Source organism: Numida meleagris, chromosome 1 (assembly GCF_002078875.1).
Source record: "Numida meleagris isolate 19003 breed g44 Domestic line chromosome 1, NumMel1.0, whole genome shotgun sequence".
Lineage (NCBI taxonomy): Eukaryota > Metazoa > Chordata > Aves > Galliformes > Numididae > Numida > Numida meleagris.
The window spans coordinates 185,856,630-185,865,983 of record NC_034409.1 but is presented as its reverse complement, the minus strand read 5'-3'; positions in this window follow the sequence as shown (position 1 = coordinate 185,865,983).

Here is a 9,354-nt window from a genome sequence, read left to right as displayed (position 1 = left end):
GAATTTGCTCAAATAAGAAATATTAATACAGATATTTTTACAGTTGCACTTCATTTCCACTATGGGGAACTGCCCTTTGGTTTGAGAGACACCCTTAGGACTACTCTGCATGGAAACCAGCAGAACAGAATATGAACATAATGAATTTCACCCAAACAAAATTCTGTCCTCCAATCGAAAGTGGCAAAACATCACTGTAATGCTACATGCTAGTCGCTTTACTGGCATATTTCAGATGAAACACTGTTGTTTTTAGCTATTCTTGGCCAGCTAATCCCTCCTGCTGACACTGTGATCTGATTCTCGTTCCCTCCATGAACAAAGGAGTTTGGCAAAGGACTAGGAAATACGTAGCACAGAACAATCTTGCTCCAGCAGAAACACAGACTCAAATCAGCACGTGGCTGCTTGGCAGTCCACCTGCCACAGAAGGTGACTGGGAGCCAGCTCTGTCTCCTTGCTTGTAGTCCTTTCTGTGCAAAATATCAGCTGGGAAGGATAACCCGTAAAAGTGACAGGAGGCACAGACACAGAATAATTTCAGTCCTTCTCCTTCCTGTAGGACAACAAAAGAGAGAAAAAGAGAAGTAAAATCAGTAATAAACAAAGGTTCCATGTTTGGTATACAGCTTGAAACTATAAATCCCCAACATTGCTTTTCCAGGTAAACAATACCTCTAGCTAGAAGGGAAGTCTGAGTGGATGAAAAGTCTTTTTTATTTTGAACATGACTACTTCCCTGAGCAATGAGAACAGAGGTTGTTCACAAATTTACAGTTTCTGCTCAAATTAAGTTTTTCATGGCCCACTGAAGAAGCAGGTGCACCTCAATTTCTTTATTGGCATGAATTCAAGCAGTGAGCAAGCTCTCAAGATTGTGAAGCAGGTTCATTCCAGAAATGGAAAAGGTTGATGAAGAAAATGAGTAATTAAATGACTTTGAACTATAGATAAATACCAAGTGTATTTCTGTTCACTTACTTATTGCACTCTTTTTCCCTTTAGGTATACTTACCTACATAAATACTCTAAAAGGTTGTTCTGTCAAACTGCATGGTCCTCAGAGTAGACATCCTTTTTCTATATAACAGGATTGATTTTTTCCTTTAGATTACCAATGCCCACTAAAAGAAAATACAATTAATATAAAGCAGTTTGGATATTGGGTGCTATATGATATTTTATGTCTAAGGCTTCCTTATTAAAATAAACAAAAATAAAAACAGTTGAACAGTCATATTTCACTTATAATTAGTGCTTCCCCAGTATCTCTTCTGACTTCTTCATCGAAGGTCAGAATTGTTATGCCATGCTAGTATCTTAGCTGAATCACAGAAACACAGAATGATTTGGGTTGGAAGGGACCAAAAAGCCCACCCAGCCCCAACCCCCTGCCATGAGCTAGTTGTCCCCCACCAGCTCAGGCTGCCCAGGGCCCCATCCAACCAGGCCTTGAGCACATCCAGGGATGGGACACCACAGCTTCTCTGGACAGCCTGTGCCAGTGCCTCACCACTCTCTGAGTAAAAAAAGTTTTTCCTAACATCTAATGTAAATTTCTCTTCTTTTAGTTTAAAGCCATTCCCCTTTGCCCTGACACTGTTAGACAGTGTAAAATGTTAGTCCTTCTGCTTGTGTGCTCACTCCTTTCTTCAAAGGAGAAGTACTGCAGCTCTCTGATCATCTTTGTGGCCCTCCTCTAAATAATCTCACTGCTGATGAATCTAAATTGTTTTCCAGTAATGAGCTAGTGTGAAAGGCTTACAGATTGCTAGTGGTACACAGCTGGATTCACTTCATCAGACATAGACTACTGTTTTGTGATATTCAACTCAGGTTGTTCGTACTCCCTTCATAACCAATGGAGAAGAACTGATACTTGGGTGATGAAATTAGTCTTATCCCTAAACAGGTGTCAAATTAATTTAGCTTGAGATTGGCCTATTTATGGAAAAAAAGATGACTATCTGAAGAGCAGATAATTACAGTATGAACTCTTAAGAGGTAGGTGAAAGGAATAGATTACATGCTTTTCATTAAACAAGAAAAACAGTATTTTGAAAATATATCCTTTAAAGTTACGGTGGATCTCTGAGCACTGCTCCAACATTGCTCCGTCCCTCAGGACCCACCCTTCAGGCACTGCTCCAGCACAGCCCCACAGGCAGCAGCTCCCCCAGCCCTCCTGCCCCACCATGGGCTACCCTCCACAGGCTGCAGCTCCAGTCTGGGGCTGCTTCTGCAGGGATATCCATGGGCTGTGCCTCCTCCAGGCCTCATCCACTGCTGCGCTGTGGGCTTCCCCATGGCTGCATGTGGAGATGTGCCCAAGGGCTGCAGGGGGACAGCTCGCTCCTCCATGGGCCTCTCCTGGGCCTCAGGGAACTGCTGCTTCACACATGGATCACATCATGCCCTCCTCCTGCACTGTTCCTGGGGGCTGCAGGGCCACTTCTTCCCCATCTCTCACCCCTCACTGCCAGCTGCAGTTGCACAGCGCTGTTTCCCTCCCTTCAATCCTCTCTCCCAGAAGCCCAGCGTTGCTCATGACTCAGTTCTGCCCAGTGATGGGTTCCTGTTGGAGCTGCTTTGCTCTGACACGGGGCACTGCTGCGTGCTGCTCACAGAGGGCACTCCTCAGACCTTCAAAACCTTCCTGCATTGCCCAGTACACAGGTAACTCTGAAGACTGCAACATAAACTTCTGTTTGGGGAGGGAGGATAACAACTCTGTTTGTTTTTTTCCCAGAGTTTGTGCCGCTACCTGAATATGAAGTTCAAATGTTCACTTTTCCACTTCTTCCTGTGTTTAAACATTAGGCACATTAGGTGCATTAAAACAGCTCAGAGGCTTCATGTGCTCAAGAGCGCTCTGCACTATTCATTTGTCAAATCTACCCTATTGTACGTGTTTCTAATGTACTCACTCCCACAGCATTAAGCTGACAGAAACGCTTATCATAATACAGACCCACTGAGATTCCCTATATGAATTCTGACCTTAAGAAACCACTGTGCCCCAAGAAGTTTTGAGAGAGAATTTCAGATTTAAGTAGGATGACAAAGAAGTACAGGAAAAAAATGTTTGGTTAGCATTTTGTCTCTGAAGAAGACTTGATAGATAGGCATTTGGAGAAATCTCTGAGGGCAGCAGAATTTTTTAAAAAGGTAAAGAAAGAGTAAGGGAACACTGAAAACCTTCTCAGTAAACCTATGCTTTGCTAGAAAGAAAGTCTTTTTCCCATCTAAAAATACTACTACAGATCTATTACCTTGATATTAGAATTCTAAAGTAAATTTTCTAAGTTTTCTAATAGATCCCTAGAAAAGACTAGATGTTTGCAATATGCCAAAGAGAACATGCTGTTGAAGGAAATGGGAAGAGACTTAACATGTCAAGTCAACAAAGATGTTCCCCATTTACATTTACCAGACCCTTACATGAGGTTGTGCACGTAGTATCACCAAATCATCGAATCACAGAATGGCTTAGCTTGGAGGGAACCTTAAAGACTATCTAGTCCCAACCCCTGCCATGGGCTGGTTGCCATCCACAAAATCCGACTGCCCAGGATCCCATCCAACCTGGCCATGAATGCCCCCAGGGATGGGGACACAGCTCCTCTGGGCAGCCTGTTCCAGTGGCTCACTGCTCTCTGAGTGAAAAATATCTTCCTAACATCTAACCTGATTTTTCCCTCTTTTAGTTTAAAAGCATTCCCCCTTGTCCTATCACTATCAGACCATGTAAAATGTCAGACCCCCTCCTGCTTGTAAGCTCCCTTCAAGTACTGAAAAGACACAATGAAGTCTCCTTGGAGCCTTCTCTTCTCCAAGTCAAACAACCCAACTCCCTCAACCTTTCATCACAGCAGTGCCTTTTGATCATTTCCATGGACCTCTTCAGTACTCGCTCCAGCAGCTGCTGCTCCTGGCTTCACTGCTGCTGTGTGGAAGGCAACGGCACCCAGCAGCTCCCAACTGACAGGAGTTCAGTTGCAATTCCTTGCTTTAGTGCAGAATGAAACCACACCAGAGCTGTCTGCCTGCAGAGAAGGCATATAGTTGCATGAAGCAAATGGCCTTACTGTACACTAATTGTGCGCTCCCTGCCTCCCACACTTCTCTTAAAGGTTGTGGTTTCTTCTTAAAAAAAAACTGGAAGGAAGCAGTCAAAATCTGCCATACCCTACTCACCTAATGGGAAGCTGAATAAGAACACAGGCCTACTTTACAACATATAATATCCAAAGCCTGTACTAAGACAGAAAAATCCTTATTCCTATGTATGTAAATGTTTGTTTGATGTGGTCCTCAGCCAGTGAAAATGAAAACAAAGTAAAATAAAGGACCAGATCTTAGAGAGAGAAACAGCTTCATCTCTTGTTACTGTCACTAGTTACGTGGGTGAAGAGACTGACCCCCACCTCACCCCATCCTCCTTTCAAGCAGTTGTAGAGAGTGATAAGGTCTCCCCTGAGCCTCCTCTTCTCCAGACTGAACAATCCCAGCTCCTCAGCCACTCCTCGTAAGACTTGTGCTCCAGACCAAGTGTAGGACCCAGCACTTGCAGACAATGTTAACAGCCTTTCCTTCCTCCACTAGGCGAGTCAATCGATCACAGAAGGAGATTAGGCTGATCAAGCAGGACCTGCCTTTCATGAACCCATGATGGCTGGGCCTGATCCCCCGATTGTCCCACACATGCCACATGATCTCACTCAAGATGATCTGCTCCATAACCTTTCCTGGCACTGAATTCAGGCTGACAGACCTGTAGTTGCCTGGATTCTCCTTGTAGATGGGAGTGCTGCTGGCAATCCACCAATCCCCTGAGAACTCTCCGGATGGCCAGGAATGCTGTTAGTCAACTAATCACAAGGAAGGGCAAGAAACAAATTTCTCATAATATGGTCAACTAGCTTATTAGGACCATTTTTGAGCAGACAGCATCATTCTGAGGTGATGCTCAGAATGCTCCTATTAAACAGCTTCAGCCTGCTAGGATTTTCAAAAATACTGATACTGTTTCTTCTTTCTTGACATTTCTTTCCAAATGAAACACTAAGAAGTTGCTTACATGGAGTTTAACAGCTTTGAAACCAAGGATGTAAAAGCTTTGCTGATATAATGAGGGAAACAACTGCAGAAGTTAGATTTGTTTTTTTCAGCTGTGAACACAGACTATTTGTGGCCTGTCTTTGAGATTGTCAGTGCCGTCATTATTCTTTCAGGAGCAAGAGGAAACCTGTGAATTCTCCAGAAATACCCATTAAGAATCTCAGTCAATAAATTAATTTAAAGAACATGAGATAAGTGTGGAGGAAAACTTTGAAGTAATCAATTTGGTAATGACTTGCTAATTTAAAGAAGACTTCAAGAATATATATTGCTATATTATCTTTGTGGTCCTATTTAAGAAATTCTTTCCAAATATAACAAGTTTGTTGCTTGCATTGACTGAAAACAAGTCATTCCTTGTAGCCAGAAGGAATTATTTCTGGATTATTCCTAGAACATATGAGAGAGTTTTAAAAAAACATTAGGGAAATCAGTTCAGCCATCAAAATATTCAGTGCTTTGTCCTTACAGTTTAGCACAGTACCTAAGTATGCTACCAGATCAATTTAACTGACAGGCAGCATTCCTCTCACCTCACTTTGGCATTCTGTGATATAGATCCATTATTTTTTCTAAACCCTGTTCAAGCCAAGATGCAATGTCAACATATAACTAAATAAACCACATTTTCTTTCAAAAAATCATGTACTCCAAGATGCAGGAATTTGCTCTGTTGCAAAATGCAGTCCTCTGGCCTTTTAAAATCACATCTGTTCACGTAAATTAAATTTGATGGGTTTGCTACCATTCCCAAGCCCTGCAGATTATCATCATGCTGTGTGACCTTCTCCTAAACCTGTCAAAATACTCAGAATTTTGATCTACGTGGAAAATCAAGGTGAGAAGTAGTTAGCTCTATATATTTTAGAGATCGCCTTTCCCTCAGTTTCATATCATTTCTGTGATCTTCATGAAGACAATGATTAATCAGTGTTTCAGTTTTCCAATTTTTTTTTTTTTTTTTGAGGTGGATGGGGATAGAACTGATGTCAGTTTCCAAAGTATAAAAAGAAAAATGTTTAAGTGGACCCTTGGATAGTAAGCAGAAGAATTTCCCCCCATACATACACACACACACCATATGTGGCAAGTGCAGATAAAAATCCCCACGGTCATCAAGAGTCAGAAGTTCTTAGCATGTCTTCAGTATACGGAATTTGGAATTCAACCTCACTTTACCAGTCAACAGTACAGCACACAGATTACTCCAATCTTCATCTGATCCTAGAGACCAGCTAGACAGAAAAGCATGATGACAATATTCATAAATTAAATCAGAAAACTTCACCTTCCAAAGCTAAGGCTGTAACAATGCCTTTCTATTTGAAATCCCATTCGTTTGCCCAGTATGTGTAAGATTAATCATGAAATAAAGGCTTTATTAATTTTACTTTCATTTTTGCCTTGATTGAAGTAAGATACACAGCAATTGACACAATGTAAAAAAATTCGAGAAATTTTGACCCCCGCCCCCAGAAAACATACTCTTTGCATATGTTCAAAATTTACAGACTTCGGACACAATGGAAATCAAAGATTGAACTAAAAAAAAGTCTAGCAGAATAGTTGAAGGTTTTCTTACACTTGCTATTTTACTCTTTACTGACTACTCTAAGGGAGAGTAGTGCAAAACAAATATCTTGATGGACTTTTGACATTCAGATACACTAGAGATAGGAGACACGTAGGTATTCTGCATGGAAGAATTTCCATGAGAAAACAAAGTTGGAACTTCTGTACCTTCTTAGAGTTACATCTTCAGATGGACTATGAAGAAAGAACATCTATAATATCTTTTGGCATCTAGAAACCTAGGAACTGTTTTTCCTTACTGCCTTTCTCCTTCATTTGTCACAGAAAAAGCAAACAAAAAGGAAAAATAATGACTTTTGCCCAGAATAAGTACTGAGATGCAAACTGCAATACATTTTCTCCACGTGAAAGTAATCAGCAAGTCATTTGTTCTGCAGTAAAAGCTGTTTGATACATTGCTTCAAAAGCACTACAAGAAAGGCTGATAACATACTTCACCATTTTAGAGACAGCAAGGACCACGCACGCTCAGTGCAGTTATCACCTAGGAAACAAATGATTGCATCTTATTTTTGGCATAAAGCTGTAGGTGTACGGAAGATCTGAAATGCGCTCCCACACAGTACTGAACTCATTCCTCATGATGTCAACAAGAGCAATGAGCAGAGCTGTTGGGAAGCACCTCCTAGAGGTAGCCAGAGAACCACCCACGGGTGGGATGTGATGTCAGGGCTCCTTACCACATGCCTTCCCCAAGAACATTGTGTTATGGCCTGCAGAATGCAGGAGTCAAGGCGGGCAACTATAATAGGCTCTTTAGGCTGAAGATCTCCTAATAAAATCTCTAAGGCACCCAGAAGCGGCATGCATCAAGATGTAAAAGCATTCAAATGGATTTTAATGAAACAATTAATTTAAGTGTTCTTCAGATCTTGATGTGAATTGCCTCTGCATCACAGCATTACAGAGGGTTGCTTAATAAATTGATGTATTTTAAGGCCAGAAGGGACCACTATGATCATCTAACCTGACAGTTTGCATAGTACAGGTCAGAGAACCACAGCTGGAAATTCAGTAAGCAAACCAAGTAGTTTGGATTAGGCAAGAGCATCTCTTCCTGAAAGCTTTCCAAATTTGATTTAAAAGCTTTAAATAATAAAGAATTCACAACAGTTCCAGATAAATGGCTTAGTGAGGCATTATCATAACTGTAAAGTTTTTGTATCTTATTTTTAATCTTTAGCTTCTAGATTTTATACTCAACATGTTTTGGTTTTTTTTTTCCATGCCAGTAGCTTGAAATATAACTGTGACCTACTTGGAAAGAACTTGGTCAGGAAATCCTGTGCAGATTTGCTGATCACAAAGTAGGTACAATTATCTTTCCCTCTTTATTTTCCTGCCTGAAGAGCCATCTCTATAACATTTCTAATGGAGACAAGATTGTCTGTACTTTGGTTCTTTGCATCAGCATCATTCTTTGCATGTCACCTGTAAATATTCGCCAGGAAAACATATTTTTTTGAAAATTAACCATAGATTTGATTTGGCTGTCATTACCCAAGATTTTCTTATACAGGGAAAGTCTGCAAAGAAGTATTAGCCATAATTTATACAGAAATAGGTGTATTACACTGTCTGTCAACGTGGTCATGTTTAGTGCATTGTAACAAAAAGAGGATTCATTTCAGTTTCAGATGGGAATGATCTCCTGCAAGGCTGTTAATGCACTACACTTTCACAGTATGCCTTATTTCACAGGGGCCTCCGTGGGTAGAAAAGCCCACAGTGGAAAACTATGTCTTGTTGTACTCTTAACACAAATATGTGTAACCTCATAGACAGCAGGAAAGATCACTTGGGATTTATATCCAGAAAGAAAATAGAGGGACCCCCTCTAGAGGGATGCACATTAAAAGGAATCATAGCATATTTTTACTGATTAAAATGGAATTATAAAAATATGTACTATGACAACCTGGTCTACCACCATTATGGTTTGTAGAATTTGCTCTATCTGTATTGTTATGGGCTTTCTGGTAGAAGGAAGATTAACACTTCTTTTGTCTATACTGTGCCTGGCACACCAGGGTTCATGGTTAGGGATATACGCATGTTGCTGTAGCAGAAATAAAAAGTGCTAACTGTAGTTTCCTTCAGTGGGACTCAGTGTGCACATATGGTATGTCCATATGGAGCTGATTTCAGGATGGGTTCCTTTTGTGCAGAACCTCATGGGTTCATCGATAGAAAATACGAACCTTTCAGCAAGCAGAGAAGCAAAAAGTAAAGCTGATGGCCAGAGGCCATAATGTTCTTTTCCTTTCAAATTTTACAAATTAAAAACAATGAAAAAATCATCCACCCAGAAATTAAAGTCATAACTGCCTAGACTCGAATTGCTCATTAATTCTGGATATCACATTGTGTCACACAATGTTAATGCTATAACCAAGATGTATGCTAATAGATCTAATAGCTAAAAGAAATGATCCAGTGAGGGGAGGGCAGCATCTGTGTTTGAACAAAATAATGAATAGCCCTATTCCAACCTGATAACATTTCACAGCTTATGAACTGCTGCTTGGTAGGCTGGGGTTAAAACGATCATCTAAAAATTCCATGTCCTAAGACATCTGCAAAATGATTTCATCTTTGCAAAGGCGAATGCACACAAATCAATGTTAATTGCAACATTCA